Genomic DNA, 19,158 nt, shown 5'->3' on the forward strand with positions numbered 1-19,158 from the left:
TGTTCAAACCATTTGAAAACTGACTATTTTAAGTAATATTAACACAGGGAACTACTTTCAATAATTGTGGCTGATGGTTACACTGCTTCTCTTAAAATTCCAACAGAAATATAAAGTACCTAGCACCAGAGGAACAATATTTGCATGATGTAATTATTTTTTCACATGAAAACAAACGCCCTGTAAAACTAATGGTGTTACGGAGTGAACAGATAAAAAGATGAAACTGAATAATCAGAGAACAAAGTAATAGCTTTTCTCCTGTGAAACCAGAGGGCCTCCAACTAAGATTTTCAGGAAGCTTGGAAAGGAAACAAGCAGGGATTTTTTATAGGTGCTTCTGGCAGAGGTATAAACCTCTTAAAGAGGGAGGGAATTACAGGGAAGTTTTTCTTCATCCTGTACACATATACCAATGTTTTCATTTAGTTCCATCTGATCTTGCTCTAGGAACCATCTTTGATATAGTAAGATAAGAATGTGAGTTTGGTGCATATGCAAGAATAAATACTACACTGTTGGAGTTTGGTGCACATGCCACTGCTCATTTAAGTTTTCTACTAATTTTTATTTTGATAGTCATGTTTTGAGGGTGCATGTGGACATAGGCCATAGTGTAGGAAAGCCAGTGCACATTCAAACCATTCAAAACCTTTTCCTTCCTAACTTCTACAGCTTTCCCATTACCTGTTCTTCTCAAAGCATGACATGAATCAAAACCTCTGTTCTCTTGCTAAAGTAGTACTTTATCTACTTGATCTACATAGCAGAATTAGTAGCAATTGCCCAATTTTACCCACTACTACTTGTTCAATTCACTGACTGAACTGACTTTTCAGAGCAAAACTGGCATTCAGATTGGAGACTTCTGCAATGGTTGCTTTGTCCTTTCTAGACTTGAATAAAAGCCATGATATTAACTTTAAATTCCTCATGTGTTTATGAAATGAAGATTATTGCTGGAGTTCAAAATTCTTCTTTCCTATGTCATTAGTTCAGTCTGCTGAGTATCTATATGAGACTCTCAAATACAGTAGCTGTTAACTTATGTTATCAGATATTTTCTATCGTGGCTTTAATTTTCTGTCTAAAAAAAAGGCTCTGTTGATTGAGACTGCCCAGGAAGATACTAGTTCTTTTCATTTGTTCCACTGCCTTTTATAAGACATCAGCTAGGCAGCGGAGTTACACCTACCATTTATAAATACACCCGTTCTAAAGAAGTTTCCCACCAAGTATTGTCAGCATGCAGTTTTCAGAAGTAGCTGTGTCACAGCTGTTCTGATATGGGTTATTCTCATTAATAATAAATTAATAGCATGATGCAACAATCTGGTAAATAGTGTAAAGATAGATCAGAAGCCAAAGTCTGCTCTGTATGGCATAGATTTAAAGACAGAAGGAAGATCCTTAAGTCAACGGACTTCAGATGTATGTGATAACACAAATAGTTTATATGGATGTGGAAATACCAAATAGAAGAAAACAATTTTGAGCAAATAGTGTTAAATTAAGAAGAAATGCATCATGTCTCATTCCACTAATATTTTCTCTGAGGAAATAACTATGTGAGGTGCTAATTCTGTTCTCTACACTGGCAAAACTCCCTTCAAGTCAGCGAGAGTTTTGCTGGTGTGAGAACTACCTGACTGGTATCCCAAAGTATTCACATTTACAGTTTGAAGTGTCTCACAATCTTTCCAGAAAAAATACCACTTAGTGATCCCAATCCAGAGAAGACATCCACATAGACAGATTCTTGTTTACAGCCAGAGTGATTTACAAGAGCAGAGACTAAATCTGCCATTAAGATCATTGACATAGCCTTCCTCAAAAGCAGGCCAAGAAACATTAACGTAAAATTCTCTTCTTATTACTGAACATTGCTTACAGCTGTTCTGTTGGTGCTCACCTCATACAGATTCAGTAAAACTTATGTATTCATTCCTTAATGACAATTTTTGTACTTTATTTCCCCTTCTGTTAAAGAGGCCTAACTGCAGTGAAGTAAATATTATTCTTCTGGTACTGGGAATATGGAATTTATATACAAATTTCATGAGAAGCTTTTATATCTAGGCAGGCCACCAGCTTAATCAGATTATTAACTTCTGCTTGTTTCATTAAGCTGCAAGATCATTCCATTTACAGTGGCTTTTTTGGACACTGTGATAGTGTACCATTGCATATGAGCTTGTGCTCTGAACAGGAATTTCAAAGCAACCTAAAAATCTTTTACATAGTGTTTTCTGACTATTCCAGAAAGATAGATTCCATTTGCTTAGTACTGTCAGAACAAGTACTGAATTTAAAAGACCCCAACACATCAAAACAAACAAAACAAAGCAAAACTCCCCACCACTTTACTAGAAAAGGAAACAGTTATTTATTTTATTTTCCACCGAATATAGTTTATCTTATATGGATACAGTATGTAGGTATCAATTTTGGTAAAGGTACAGTGAAAAGATGATAGTTAATACATTCATAATTTTGAAGGAAAAGTTGGCAATATATTCAGCTAGAAGCCCAGCTATATAACTGAAGAAATATATTTCAAATAAAGTCTTCTCAAAACAAGGGAGAGATTTTTATACATTATCCTGCTAAACTGAAGATGCTTTATGATATGTTGGGAAAACATTTTTTTTTCCCCTAAAGACTCAAAAACCATTTCAAAGAAGAGTGGTCTTCTTTCAAAAGAAAATACCACCTATTTACAATATCTTTGTGATGAGAGCACTCCCCAAATATGGGAGACAGTTTAAATTATTCTGCCTCAGGAGACTTCAACTTTCATTTCTAACTCTTTGACTAGTATTATAACCTCAAGGCTGCAAGGATTTTGGAAGGGAAATCCTTGTTAGTCCTTCTGTTGAATTATTAAATATTCACAAGGACAAAGATTGGGAGCATAGTCCTGCACTAGTTAAGGTACTTATTGAACTGTAGGGGATGTTGTACAAAAGACCTGGGTTTTAAATCCTCAGCCTTTTGCATTAGGAATGCAATGAAAAGAAACGGTTTTTTCCCGGATTTTGAAGCTGAACTTTCATCCCCTAATGAATTTGAAAGAAAACCACCTTGTGCATTTAAGTTAGATCCAAGCATGTTTTAACTAAAGCATCAGCATCATCTGGTATCAAGTGATGACTTAGAAATTTGAATGACACCTGTCCCTGTGAAGATGATGCATGTTCTTTCTGTTTTCTCAGCCTTTCCTGTAAACATAGGCCATATGTAAATGGTTATAAACAATGAGTTTGTTTATATGCAGTCAGGACATTATATATTGTATTGAAGTCATATACCATTATTATCTTTCAGAATGAGCAGGCTTTATTAATTTCACTCCTGGTATCATATTATGCTTTTACTTCTGCAGGAGTATGTTATCATAACAGATACCAAACAGGTCATTGATTCTGTGCATGAAGTCTATATTACTTGGGCAACATACTTCAGTTCCAGCCAACTGCATGCCAGTCATTCCAACAGCAACCCTCCTGGGTGCAGAACGGCCAGTTATATTGAGCTTTGTGGAATGAATTACTTTCTAGAAAGTAATGTATAATTAAAAGATAATTTAAGTCGTAACCTCTGTATTTGAAAAACTACTCTTGCACTTAAAAACCCAAACTAACTGAGTACTTCCTTTCTCCAAAGCAGATAACTAGAGAAGCGTGTTAAGTCATACAATTAATTATTGGAAGAGCATCTGGATCTTGAAAGATATAGCAAGCACAAGGAAATAATTGCAATAGGATCTTTATTATGTTTGATACCTTTTGCATAACTTCTTTTTTTTTTCTATTAAATTAATCATTGCTATTTGTCACTCAACTATTTCTGAGGTAATTAATCTAACACACATCCTGGCTCTGGTCCATAACATGCATCTATAATGCTCAGGTCATTCTCTGGTACTCTTGTTTCTTTCTGATATGTCGAGGCAGAAGCATGGTTTTTGTACTTGTTCTTCACAGCTCTGCTGAGTTTACAAAAGATGTTGAGCACAGCGAGCCAGGTCATGTCTGCTCTTTAAAATGTGCTTTGCAGAAGATTTAAGAGAAAAGGGACAAAAAAAAAAAAATGTGCTAAGTACAGTATTTTGTACTCACTGCTGGAAGCACAGTCCATATCATGTCAGTTTGTATTATAGTAGTGCTAAGGTACATGTTGAGTTTTGCTTAACACTCCATTGCTAAACTGAAGGATGATCTTTGAGTTTAAAAGTGTAGAAAGAGAGAGTGAGAACAGGAAAGGCAGGGCCACAAGCCATTTTTTTTCTATTGAAAGCTGTATTTAGTATTGCCCTTGATACTTAAAAGTTTTCTGACAGCTCTACAAAGCATTCAGATCATCAGATTTAATGATTTTGGGCACCTAAGTTAGGTGTTTTTAGGAGCCTAAATGAGCCAATCTACATGGCCTAATTTGAAAGCTGTCATTTAAATAGGGGCTAATCAGAATTTCTGAAAAACATCTCTTTCAAGATTCAGGTATGGATTGAGTTCCCCAAATTTTGAGACCTACATTCAGTTATTTTGCACTAGATCACCATGTTCTTTCTTGCTTTTAGGGCTGCAGTGACTGGGGAGGGAAACAACAGTGCCTACAGCAGTACTGCAGAAGTATTTATTCAGATCTTAGTTTTGTAAGAATGGATTAGTTTCTGTTATTTTTTTTCTCCCTGTTTCCTTGAAGTGAAATGAGAGAGTATTTATAAGGCAGTTTTAAGTCATCAAGGGTGTACTGTTAAACTCTAAAACTTCTTAAAAGATACCTATCTAGGGTAATGGAAAAAAAGACTGTTCTTTCATCAGCCTTGATATCAGATGCCATAACTTAAGAGCTTTTAACATGAATTGCGAGCAGTGAGACAAATAGTTGCTGCTGGCAGGAAGAAGTAGGGTGCAATTGTTAGAGAGGACAAGGGTTAACAGAATCAAGGAAATGTGGCACCTACAGGACTGAAGACATTTAACATCTATTTAATACCTTTGATTAATCAAGATGGAAAGATGCTGTGTCTTAACTATAAAATATTTTATAGATAATAGCTCTCATCAGTATCTTGGTGACAAAGATTCTTGTTCACAGAAAATAAACTAAATTAGAAGAATGTTTCAAACTGTCAGGAAAACAATGTTTGGAAGCAGCACAGAAGTTAGAATTAGAGATTGAAAGACTGCTCAATGGGCTCACAGGGGTAACCAGCCCATCCCTCCCACATTAAGGGATTCTTAAGGCCTCATCCCAAACTGAAAAGGCAACTTGAACCTGTTTACTTTATAAGGCAGGCAAAATTTTCCACTGCTTAAAATTTTGGCTTAAAACTCTTATTTCAACTGCAAAATTGTGCATTAGCCATGGGAATAAGTATGAGGTATTAATCTGCTTAGATTTCAATAATTTGTCCTCTGAGGCACCCAATGGATAGCAAGTTTAGCCAAGTAGCTTGAGGGAATGTTTAAATAGAACTTTTCCCCATGTTGAACAAACATTGATGACTGACAGTAAAACATAAATCAAAGTCATAAGAAAAATAATCACAGGATCCATTGCTATGATAGAGAGCTTTGCAAAGGTACATGAAATGCTATTTGAAGCTAAGCAATGTAGCCTGTTACTGTCAGAATTTCTTCTCTTTTCTTAGTCTTATATCCTACTGACTTACTGCATTTAAAAAATTTTTTTTGCATAGCTTTGAAGTGTTTGGCCATAATTTGAGCTTCTCACTACAGGGCTGTTTATCAAGTGACATCTGGATTGTTAACTACTCTGTCAAGATAGAAGTATTCAAAAATGTAATCAATGGCTATAGTTTTGGTGGTAACTTAGGGAGTTTTATCCCATATTTCCAGTCAATTGCTTTGAAACATATTTCCAAGTTACCTCTGCTTAGAATTTCTCTTTTCCCCCTCCTTGATCTTGAAAAATTAGGTCAAACTTGATTTTTAGGTCACAGTAGAGAAGTACAAAAATCAGTAACTACTTCACACTGTGCCTTATAATAACCCTTTCATTTATACACCATCCTGATCTTTTATGAAAGCATTGAGAAGTGATGACTTCCATACTACATATTAAAAAAAAAAAAAGGTACATCATTTTGAATGACAAATAATTCATCTTATCAATATACGATAACCTGAAGACTCCAGTGATAGGTCAAAAATTTATTTTTTATTTCAAGTTCAAAACCTCAACATTCTAGAGGTAGAATAGCTTTTGAATGTATTTTACCTGTTTCTAAGAGGAATCAAAGAAGTAGTTTAAAATCAGCTAAGATACTTCTATAAATTGCTATAGTATCATTGCAGTATCTTCAGAACTCTGAGTAGCTATTAAGAGCCTCTTTTCATGCAAGATTTCGTATTTGTCCTCTGGTGGAGTGGGACGTGCCAACTAAGGGATGGAATAAGGATGCCTTTGCAACCCGCCAGTTCCCTGAAATGTTCTGACAACTTGGAGTTGTGTTTATGTGAACCAGAAATTAAATCAGATAAATTCTTTTCAAGTTATAATCAATAAATACTATGGTTGGAAATACAAAATGGAAACAGCTATTTATCTCCAGTACCTCACAGGCCCATGGCTAGGGCTCCTAGGTGCTGCCACCATACTGGTACTAATGACAGAAACAGGCGGAAGGAATACAAGAAATAAACAAAAGCTCCAAACCATCACCTAAAATAATTTTCAGGATCTAAGAATGTAAAATTACAGGCTCTTGAAACTGTCCTTCTAATTTCTCTATTTAATTATTATGCTTTCACTAGGCTCTTATGAAAGAGAAAGAAAGAAAGGCAGAACAGAGCTTAACTGTGGCTGGAAGACTAGCAGAGAAGCTATGAGGAAAGCACAGTCCCGTTTTCTTTGTAGCACCTCTTTGCTATAGAAAACTCTTACCGTTTCTTTTGCAATCTTGAGAGAGGTCAGAAAAGAAGAACAAATGTGACCCCTAGAAAATAATCTCTTTCATCTCCCTTGCTCTGCTAAGGATACACTTCTTGTCTTGCAAATGGAGCCGTTTGACAATCATTGCTCTCAGTGTCTGGTTAAGCTTCATCTTTGGTGCTAACAACTAGTGCACTTTTGACCTCCCTGTGCTGCAGTAGACATACAGTGGCAAAAAAGGTCAAGGAACAACTTTTCCACAAAGATTATAGTCTGACAAACCTTTTCCTCTGGGCAACTGCAGAACTTGGATATTGGCCTTATCGGACTTGATTTTAAGAAAATTCAAGGTTGCTCCTGTGCGAGCAAAGACCGTCATTCTGCTATTGCTGTGAAACCCCCATATTAGTCCCCTTTTTGAGACACACTTCTCTTTACACTTTCTCCAGCGTGTTTACATTCAGCCTTCTGTGACTTTAAAGAGGGAGGGGGGATACGAGTTTTCTGTTCTCTGCAAAAGTATGGGCTTGTCTAGCTGTGGTGGGAGCGAAGAGGCCGGTACTGGTTGGGACTGGAAAAGTAAGTGCATGGTTTTTGGAATCACTATATTCAGCTGCCCAGAGTTAATATACAAGCACTAGAAATACAGAGTATTAAATGTATTAAAACATTAAAGCATTTGGTTTTACACTAATGAAAACTAAACCTTTCAGCAATGTCTTATATAAATACTCTTAACTTATAGACTGTAAAACAAATTAATAGTGCAATACCTATTCCATTTTTCTGTCTTAAAAAAATACCCAAAATCTAGTCTCACAAAAGTGGCCAGGAATTCAAATTCAGGCACCATTCCATCATCTAAACTAGGGGACTTATCTGAGTGATTAATTTAAAGGTCTTTTCCTGTCATTGCTTACTTTTTGTCATGTTTATATTCTAGGACCCATGGTATGTCACAAATAAGCCGGGACTCTGGCATTAGCCAGTGCTGAAGGGCAGTTTGTCATGTGCTATGGCACTGTGCACTTAGCAAGTTTAATTGTGAAAAGGATCTAAGTTCTGCAAAATCTTGTGTTGGCAGCAATAATTACAAATTGCAATGTAATTTTAAAAACATAACTAGTTAGTGTATTATTTAACTCATAGAATTTCTTTAGAACATGGGCATTTATATATCCTTTTAAGTGTATAGTTTGTTACAGAAGTCAATACTCAAATTCAAAACAACTATTATTTGCTTTTCCAAAGATATTTACAACAATGAAATGTAAAGATTTGGTTATGAAATAAATTAATTTTAAAACCTTCTATTCCTAATGGGGCCTTGAAACAGACTACTTTATCCAGAATGAGATAATGAAAAACCCAATCCAGTGTAGAAGTAGTAAGTATTACGCAGCACCGGAGCAAGTTTATCATGTTTAAAAGACCAGATTGTTAGTTAACCAGAAGTATTGACATATGATGAAGTACAGTCTGGATGAAACTGCTGTAGCACAAAGAAATCACTATACCCTTTTAAAGCATACAGTATGTAAACATGTTTATGAATCTGGGCTAAGGAAGGGTGCTGTAATTCTTTTTTCAGCCATTTGCTACACCTCAAACAGGTGCTGGCCCTCTGATTCTGTAGGCAGATTCATCCCACCTCATTAGCACTTCAGTGAGTTCATATTAGTGGCTTCTGGTTTCCATCTAACGTAATGGAAAATTATCTTGCCTAAAGACTGGCAATTTATGGGGCCACTGTGGCATTTTTTTACATCATAACAATACTGCCTTTTCAAGTGACTATGTACTAGTCTCGTCCAGTTTCCCATACTTGTATCACCACTTGTTTGTTTATTTATACACTGCTTTGCCCTAATGAATTCAAGACCTCACTGTCCAACTTCCACTTTCTAACACTGCAAAGGAAGAAATACTCAGGGATCTTTTCCCTCTTTCATTCTAATCATGTCCTCTGTGCTGAGAACAGAATTTCCTGATAAGCAAAACAGACAATGAGAGTCTGTAGCCTGCTTTATGGCACAGGCATTACCAGTACATGAAACATCAAGAGCTCCCTTTTCAGAACCACTATTTATGGATCCTTGTGTAGGAACAGCTTGGCTTCTGTTCACTAACATTGTCACAATGAAATTACATTTAAGGACATCGGATGTGATTTTAAATATGGATGGACATAAATGGAATAACTGTATGCTATATAATTTTGCTTATTTTTAAAGTTTGGCTGATAAAACGTTTATATGTCTATTTGAGAGTAGGAGTAAAGAGGAAGTATTGGTGGGTTGCTGTTTGTTTTCTCCTTTTAATAACAAACAGATACTCTTCCAAAATCTACTCTATTGTTACCTTTAGTGCAAGGCAAAAATAAAAATATAGTCACAAAAGAAGCAGCATTGGGCAAAATAAGTTGAGATGTTCATTTGAACACTTTGTTACGAGATCCCAATGGTATTGAAGCATAAGATAAGGACATTTTTATCCAAACTGATATTTCAGCAAATAATATTGTAAAGGTGATATATTTACTGGGTACACTTTAGATTCAAGTATATAACTGTAGCCATTACAATAATTCTGTTAGTAGCCCACACCTACCTTGGCAAATGTTTATCTTGGCTGTGAAGAAGCCTCACAAAATCCTCTCTTCTCCAGGTGCTGGCTCATATGCATAATTTATCAAATTCTACTTTCTGAGCACCTGATCTCTCATTTCGTTCCTTCCTATTAAGGAAAGCTGCTGTTCACCAGAGTGGCTGGGAAGTTTATCCCATGTTCTTAAACCTATGTTTACCAGTTCAACACACATATTCAGTGCTGAAATTCAAGCTTCTCCCCAGAGGCCCATTTTCTGTAGCACAAGATCTATATGTGTTTGTTGCAGATACTAAATAACTGGAGTTCTAATACCCCTAAAAATGTCATGTCAAATCTTCTTTTTAGAAGAGCTGGATGAAATCTCAACCGCTGTTCACAGATGCCAGGGTTCAGCTGCAGATCTGTTCTGATGAAATCTCAGCCCCTGTTCAGAGATGCTACTTGCAGTAGGTGAGATAGGGCAAGCCAAGAACATTGTTCTGGTAGTGGCAAGAGTGACTAGAAGGAAGTTCCTGAAACTGCTTTCTTTTTCATCCTTCCATAAACTTCATGAGCATATGATAAAATATAATTATTAGAATGTAGATTTCTAAGATTAACATGAAATTTCTTCATATCATCTTTTTAATTTGACTAAACTTAAGACATGCATTCAGAGATATTTCATAAGTGTGTTCACTGTCATGAGGATCAGGAAGAATAAATATTATTGTTCACCATTGAAAAACCATAAGAAAATAATTTTAATGTATATCATATTCTAAAAGAACCACTTGACTCTTTGGATGAGGCTATATAAGTTGGCTTGCAATTGAAATGATATAGTTGCTTCTAAGAAAATGTTAAAATGAAGAATTCCAGTTGGATACAAAATGTGTTTTCTCTCCTGGCTTGTTTTAAAGACCCACAAAGTAAAAGTCCTGGTATAAAATTTTCTTGAATTTAAAAAAAAAAAAATAGAAAGAAAAAAAAGCGCATATGATTGCGTAAAACTGTTAAAGTACAATGGAAGTCTAAGAGAAATATAATTATTATTGTTGGTTTATCACCTCAAACATGTTGTTGTAAATGTCATTATATCAGATGAGTTTGAAAACAGGTTTTCCATTTTGCACTTTATTTGACAAGGTGATTCATTGTGTAGAACAGTTTAAGATGTCAGTCCTCGTGGAAAGAATTGAGTTGTGCTGATGTGCTTATGAGCATTCCTACATCAAAGTATATGATTAAAGAAGGGTTATTCTTCTGAAATATTGTTACCCAACTGGCCTGACATATGAGTGCTTTCATTACTGAAATATAATTTATCATAGTTAACTCCTTCTAGGTAACCATGTATATGTTACATATGGCATATGAAGGCTGGTTAGTTATCTAAAAAATCATATTTGAGATAATTGCTTATGCTGCAGCACAATAGCTTGTTAAGTAATTGAAATAATTTGTTTCTGACATCACATCTTCATTCTCAACAGGGGAATGAAGGGGAAAGAAAGAAACACAAGCATTTTCTATGCTTTTTGTATGTTCCTTGTGTCTGTCAGTTGCCCATTTTTGATTGCCTCAGAGAAAAGCAGAAAACTTCTATCTTGCTTTGGCCATTTTTGCATTGAGTTTGGGAAATTTCCCCTGTTGTTTCAGTGGACAACAGCTTTTATCTTGGAGAATGAAGTTTGCTCTCCACTGTCATTAGTTTGAACCAACCTGCTATCTTAGCACAGCTGCCTATTCTATATTTAGACTCCTTTACAATCCCACTAAGCTATTTGACTCAGTAATTTCTTGCAGAAATGAAATTCCACAGATTAATTATATATCATGCAGAGGAGTACGGTATCTCCTTCCATCATGTCTAAATTCACTACCAATCCATTTCCATGAGTGACTTGGTATTATGTAGCTGGGAGAAGAAGAAAGACAGATTTGTCTTAACCAAACCATTAATTATTTTGAATACTATCATGTCTGTTGTGTTACAAAATGCTATCAAATAGTTATAGATATATACTGTAGGCATAACTCAACTTGCTCTCTCCCCCTCCATCCATTACTTTCTCCCTCCTTTTCTCTTTTCTCTTTTTCTTTTCTTTTTTTTCTTTCTCTTTTCTTTTCTTTTCTTTTCTTTTCTTTTCTTTTCTTTTCTTTTCTTTTCTTTTCTTTTCTTTTCTTTTCTTTTCTTTTCTTTTCTTTTCCTTTTCTTTTTTCTTTTCTTTTCCTTTCTTTTCTTTTCCTTTCTTTTCTTTTCCTTTCTTTTCTTTTTTTCTTTTCTCACATATCTTACTTCTACATTTGTCTAATATGGTGACCTCTGCGTTTCTAGATGCTATTCTACATATGAAAATCCAGTATGGAGGACATATTGTGAAGGACTAAGGTGCTGATATACTTACTGCCTTTGTCTTCCCCTCTTACTGTAGCCATAGGAGTGGCAAGTGGCACAGAAATATGTACATACAGATTAGAATGTGACTCTACTCACAACTGATGCTACTTATTAAGGACATGTCTCTCCCCCTCCAAAGAAATCACACATACATACATACCCCTCCCCCTCCAAGAAGAAACTTCCTCCTCAACACCCTATGTTTAATGCAATCAAATGTTAATTAACTGACAATGGTACATCTGATTGATATGCTTGGCATACTGAGCAGCAGATTCAGAAAAATGAGTATTCATGAATAGCATCACTTTACAGTTTGCAATAACAAGTCTAGCAATAGAGATAAATCTGTTTCAATACAGTGTATGCTCCTATCATTCTACAAATATTTTAAACAGAGCTAGCTAGCTATCAAACATCCTTGAAGCTCCACCTCCTCCTCTGCTTCTTTTTCAGTCATCAGCCAGCATGACTTTTGCAGATCCAAATCCTCTCTCCAGCATAGCTGGCACAGCTGCAGCATTACATATCTACCAGACACTCTCTTCACTCCAAGCCCGCACTGTTCTGCCTGTCACTTGCTCACCTTTCAAAACAGAGGTTGCAAACCCTTCCTTTATTTGCTAAATTGTACAAGAAGAAAAGGTTGAGTGGAGAACTGTTCAGCTCAGAAGACCAGGCGTTAAGAGATGCAGGAATATGTAAAATGAACAGCAACAGGTTTAAGAAATAGTTATATTCTTATTTAAAGTAAACTACCCTTACAGAGGAAGCTTTCTTTAGTAGTCATATTAATAGTGGAAAATAGAGCTCTATGTGCCTGAAAAGCTTTTTAAAGACTTTGCCTTCATAAATATGGCCAAAAGCATCACTGATCAGCTGGGCTGGCACAGATGCTCAGCAACCCAACAGAGCTGTGGGGTTGTTTTGTTTTGTTTTTTAATTCATGCCACAATTTTAACCATTGAAAAGACATTTCCATAATCTTCTCACACTTGGAAAAGCCCTACTCAGAAGTAAATAAAGCAAAAACTATAGAGAGACATAGATCTGTCTGTCATCACTATATCTGGATAAATAATGATCCATTAATAGAACTATTATAATCCCACACAGTTTAGAGTATTCTCAATTAAACTACTGGCAGGGGATCACTAGGATTTACAGAAAGATTACTTTTTTGTTTTATTTTATTTTTATATTTTTTTATATTATTTAAAATCTGCTTGCTACAACTTCTTTTTCATCTTGTTAGAGGCAGATGTTCTTCAGCCCAAATCTTGTCCTGTTCCTTAGGAGGAAACCAAAACCCATGCTCTCTAAAGGCAATCCTGGGATTAGGTTTTTGATTCAGGAGCTACAGAGCCCAAGTTCAGGTGTATATGCACAGTAGCCTGTATGAGAAATTGCCATACCACCTTGCCTGAGGGCATGTTATTTCCCATAGCATGCATCTCTCCCTGGAAAAAAGGGATAGATTTTGGGTGGATGGTTGATGCTCAGTATCAGTTCTTCAAGAGCCTGATTTTTTTCATTCTGTAAATGACTTGCATCAAGAATGGTTTGTGGTTTCCCATTATTGCTTAAAATCTTGTCAAACAGGTTTCCCTTTCCCTGTCACTCTCATAATGTTTCTCTCCTCCTATAACTGGATCCTTGCTGCACTTAAAACATACAGTAATGAAAAGAAAGAAGAAAATATTTCAAAAATTGGATGTGTTTTTAAAATATTTTCACTTCCATTTGTAAACCCAGAATGTCACAGAGATGTGAGCTCAACATAAAGCAGAGGTAAAAACATTTACTTGTCTAATTATTCTTTGCATAGCATATAATTTCATTTTAAGCATGATGTAATTCTGTACTTCTTGTAATTTTTAAGAATTAGTTTGACAATAATTACAATATTGCACTACTATTTGTACACTAAAATTACTGGCTTATAAATTCTAACTTCACTTTTAACTTAGCTTATTTTTCCACCCCCCAGAAATAAAGTAATACTACTTGCTATTGCATAGGAAATTCCATTTTTAAAGCACTGAAGCACTTCAAATTCATCCAGTACACAGAGCAAAGTGATGCCAAGTTCATTTATGGTCTAGTCTTAAATACATTTCTAAAATCAGGGATGAACATATACTTAGTGAGCAAACACTAGTCACATGAAAAATGTAAGTAATACAGGTTGGTTGAAAAAGTATAAAAGACAGGGTGAGTCTGAAAAATCAGAAGCACAGAGCTGAAGGCAATAGATCAGATGTCATTTGTTGGCCAAAATCCCTCTCAAAGTGATGCTATTATTAGGAATAAGTTTGTAGAAACTTGTCAGTGAAGGAGATTGACTTGGCTAAGAACCTGACATCCCCGTTAATCCTCTTGAGCCAAGTATGACTATGGTCTGACCTAAACGTTAATAACTCCTTTTCTGTGCACTGCAGCTCAGGAACCTTTACAACATTGTTCCTGGTGTCTTCAAGCCAAAGGAAAAAAAAAAAAGAAAAAAAAGCAGCCCTTTTACCAGGTACATTTTAGTCAAAATATGTTGTTTTCCTCAGACAGGGAAATTGGAATAAAATTCTACAATATGTGATGTGGAAGGCTATGTCATCCATGGATCCTGTCACCAAGGAGAAAGGTCAAGATGCCATCTAACTGACAGCATTTCTTTATTCGAGCTTATTGTGAAACAAACAGGAATATTTTCAGTATCTTTGCATGTGTTTGTATGTTTATGTGTATGTTTACATACAATGAACTGCACAAATAACCATAAGGACATAGAGATGCCACCTACATTTCTCTTACTGTAATACAGGTGCAGAGGCACTGTTCCATAAAAACTCTTTAACTTACCTTGGGAAAAAGAAAAACCATTAAATGAGAAACACTGGGGACAATGGTTTACAAGGTTATCCATATATAAAACTACCGTGATTACAAAACACCTTTTAAGTCATAGTCCCTGGCATGTTTTTTACCTCCAGTGTTAGTGTGCAATCCCTTTGCTTAGAGCTGGAGAGCTCTGGCTCTCCGTGGAAGGAATGTGAAGCAGGCAGGAAAGGGAGATCCACGTGTCAGGGCCACTGCTGTCATTGGCCTCCTCACACATTGCAGATGTTGTTCAAGCATGAGCCAGGGACTGTGTGGAATAAAAAGCAGCCTACGGAACTTTAGGCAGGGATACATGCTGAAGAAAGCCTGCAGCATGCTTCTACACCATGAGAGAATTTCACCAGCAGGGAACAGGATCTATGCAGGAATCTATGTATGGGCTGATCTTAGAGTTAATATTGGTACGGCAACATTAATTTTACACTATACCAATATTTTTCTTCAGGGAGTTAGCACTAGAACTTCTTGCCAGTTCTAGGCACAATTTGGTCATGAGCATATGACTTACACTAAGACATGAACAAATCCTGAAGAACATAGAGATTTTTTTCCTTTAGAAATCAATTTTTATTGACAACAAAGTCCAAAATATTCTGAGGAGAAAAATTAAAAAGGGTAAAGCTTCTAACCATACTTTAAAAAGGAATAGATAATAATGATGGGTCTTTCATCGCAGTCGTAAAAATGATGACTTTATCTCATGACACCAAATAATACAGAACTGGGAATACTAGTTATATTAAAATGTTCAGCATCTCTCAGAAAGGAACCACAGAAAATTTAGCTGTGACCATATAATATTCCAGATATTGTATGATGAATATGTGGCTTATTGATTTGACAAGTACTACTATTTTCCCCCAGGAAAAAAGCAAATTTGTGGCAAATGGCCTAATAGAATGGTACAAGTAATTGATGAAGTTCTGCATAGTCTGTTGGATGAGGTGACAGATCTGAAAAGCCTCTGACTTATTAGTTTTCCTGTCGTCATAATGTAAGGTACGACTATAGTTAAAATAAGTTTAAAAACATACAACATAAACCAGAAAATGCTGAGGAGAAAAAAAAGAATGATTCCAAACTCAATTCCCATGTCAAGACCATTGTAAAAATCATATTTAAAATAACTCATAAATGAACATAATAGTCAAATTAGGAGCTATGTTCAAAAAAATATTTTAAATATATTAAAGTGATCTTTAACTATACAGTTATATATTTTAGGTAATTATATGTTAACATATTAGATTTGTGTATGATGCAAGATATGTGAGAGCAGAAAACTCTACAGATTCAGGAGGCTCTCTTAATAATTACTTCTTATTATTTACACTTTTCTTTATGCTAACAGTCGTTTCTGATGCCCTACCCACATCATAGCCTACCCAAGGCTATGAAGTGGAAATTTAAATTGAGAGAGAAATAATTTGCCTCTTGAAGTAATAGGAAGCTGTTAGTAATTTAGAAAACATAAGGGTTTTTTAAAATATCTGTCCCTTCAGTGTTGTATGAATATATCAGCTGGTCAGTATTCCTCAAAGCTACTAGCTAAGCTTGTTAAACGGATGCACATTTTTTGAAGGGAGAAGAATGTTGAAGCTTTTTGTAAAAACATTTATTACTTGGAAAAATAAACATTAAAGGTGGTATGGAAGAACATTTCTTGCCTTTTAACTTTCTTGATATCCTTCCCAATAGTTTTTTTAAGAGATGAATGCCATGTTTGCAGAGATAGGTTATAAAGCTGTCTGGCTTGTTTTGGCCACCCAATATAGTTTTAGCACAAGATAAAAACATTTTAAATGTACAGTTTAAGCCATTGAAATAGCCAACTGTAAAAGTGTCTATATAAATATATATAAAGCTTATTCAATATAATTATGTAAATGAATGACATTTCAAGAATCAGACAATGAACTGTTAACCGATAAACAAAGAAAAGTTTGGCTATAAAAGTGTGATTGATCATTGTCACCACTGCAGTTGGCAGTGTACTAGTTTAAACTACAAAAAAAAAAAAAAAAAAAAAAAAAAGTTTTCTTGATTGGCCCAAAAGACCTGCAAAATCTTTAATAAAAAAGTTCTTTACCTCTGAGTCAGGTAATACAAATCTTCATCAGCTATGGAATCGCATATCTCTAGGGAATATTTGCAAACAAAAACATATTCTTCTGTACTTTGATAAAGCATTCTGTTTTTGGAACGCAGGTAAAACAGATCACCAGTTCTGCTTTTTTTTTCCCCAATAAACTATGTTTATTATGCCAGTTCTAATTACCATGCAATCTAATGGTTTTAAGGCTTATATTTTCCACATCACTGGACATCACAAACATGAAAGCATTTTATACTGTCATTATACATCAATGTTTGCACTTGGTTATACATATATACAGAAATTATTCACACATCTTAACCTTGCTATTTCCTCCTTTCAAACCAACATAATTTTACTGTGAAAGCAGCTTTTTAATAAATGGTATAAGAAATACAGCAAGGCACACATTTTTTAAAAACTTTTTTTCTCATTACCACCTCAAGAAGCATAAAAACCCAAAATGTTGTACTTAATTCAGTAGAATGTCAACAGTTCCTAATATACAACACCATGTAGTTGTTTCTTGAAGTGTTGCATAGATTAATTTTAAAAATTAAATAAATAAAATGCCATTTATTTTAATTGCTTAATTTTTAGATGTATTGAATCAGGAGGGCTAATGACTTCTTTTTGCTGCAATCCAACAAAATTTTCACTTTAAAAGTAAAATAGTTTCAATAAATTTATGCATTATACACATAAATATTAAATTTGATACATAAAATAGAAGAGTACTGACAGGTACAGTTATGAAAAGATGAACCGGACTGAGCATGAATTCTGTGAAACTTCAAAACTTTAAAGAACAGAACCAGTGATAAGTAGTACAGGAGCATTCACTTTAGGAAGGGGAGGTCATTAGAGGTAGCTTGGGAGAGGAATCCATATGAAAGCAAATGGCCTTGCTACAATACAAAATGATCACTGAAATAGGACTAGCATATGCAGCCTGATCACAAAGCCAACATGGACAAATCACATTTGGAAAGAAAATTTATCTTGGGAGTCAGTGTAATGAAAGGCAGTGATACAATGGAATTGGAGGTCATCCCAGGGTTTACAGGATGAACCTGCACCTGAATTGCAGCCAAGTTTCTAAAAGGAAACAAAAAAGTAATAGTAGGTTACAGAAAATGAAGTTTTATTTGCAAAACATAGCTCTTCCAGAACAACCATAGATATTCATTAAATAGTCACATGCTAGAGCTTTTAATGCAGAAGCGTACAGTAGGCAAACAATGACTTTTAACAGCCTGAGGTACAAGTTAGTGTAAAAAAATTGTATTGATGTAGAAAACGCATTGATTTTTGTAAAGACTTCATTTCTAAAGAAACAAGGAAAGTCATCAAATCTGACCTTTTCCCTGGATCCTGTCCTCATCCTTACCTGCAAACTTAACTTCAGCGCACTCAAAAGTGCACTGATCAGTGAAAACATAGGAATTTTCAAAAGCCAAGCAACAAAAAGATCTACTCATCGCTTATTTTAATATTTATGTAAACATATAGAACGAGATTTCAACAGAGAGGAGGAAAGGATTGTCATAGAAGTGGTCCGTGAATAGAAGTGTCAGTCACCACTGTATTTTTAAATTGTAAATAGCTATTTAGTCACTTCTAGTACCAGCAATGAGTTAAATTTTCATACTATAGAATTATCCAGCTCAGAGTTTAGGGTTAAACTATTCATCAAAGAGCACAGGCTTATGATGAGGATTATGAAGAAATAACTGTCAGAATACAGCTCAAAGATTAGTGCAAAGTACATCTCCATAGGCATTTCCTAGGAGGCTCTCCAGACATGCATTATTGCGCCTCACAAATTAAGCAGGAATATCTGGATCTATCAAGTTACCTTTTCCTTTGATCTTATTTGCTGTAACTCTCCCCCCCCCCCCAATATACTTACATGAAAATGGTGAAAAGCTCAACAGTTTGTTTAGAAATTAATGGAGAACTGATCTGAATAAAGGGGAAGATTGTATCAAAAGGTTTCTACAACTCTGGCATGAGTGTCACATATCTATAGTAAGAAAAGTCTCACTGATAGATTATGTCAAATTTTTCAAAAATTATGTAATTCACTGGCAATACAAGATTATGCCTTTATCTCTTTTTTTTTATTTTATTTTTTTTAAGTTAGCTACTGTAAGGAGCTAAAAAGTCAGACTGTTTAAAACGTTATAGTATCTACCTCCCTATAAAACCATCTAGAAAAAAAGTGTTAAGCAAAGATTTAGATTATTCTTGTAGTTCCAGTCTCTAAAGA

At 35.1% G+C, this 19,158-nt stretch overlaps 1 protein-coding gene across 3 annotated transcripts in view; it reads right to left on the minus strand.

Moving 5' to 3' along the window:
- Positions 1–16,871: 16,871 nt before the first annotated feature.
- The window catches only part of AKAP6 (A-kinase anchoring protein 6), a 287,672-nt gene continuing 285,385 nt past the window's right edge, over positions 16,872–19,158 (minus strand). For all 3 annotated transcript variants that reach the window (XM_026849466.1, XM_026849464.1, XM_026849465.1), the window contains one exon: positions 16,872–17,984. The gene's annotated coding sequence lies outside the window, so the exon portion shown is untranslated. The remainder of the gene's footprint in view (positions 17,985–19,158) is intronic.

The sequence above is a fragment of the Athene cunicularia genome (assembly GCF_003259725.1).
Source record: "Athene cunicularia isolate RWA chromosome 5 unlocalized genomic scaffold, athCun1 chr5_part1, whole genome shotgun sequence".
NCBI classification, from domain to species: Eukaryota; Metazoa; Chordata; class Aves; order Strigiformes; family Strigidae; genus Athene; species Athene cunicularia.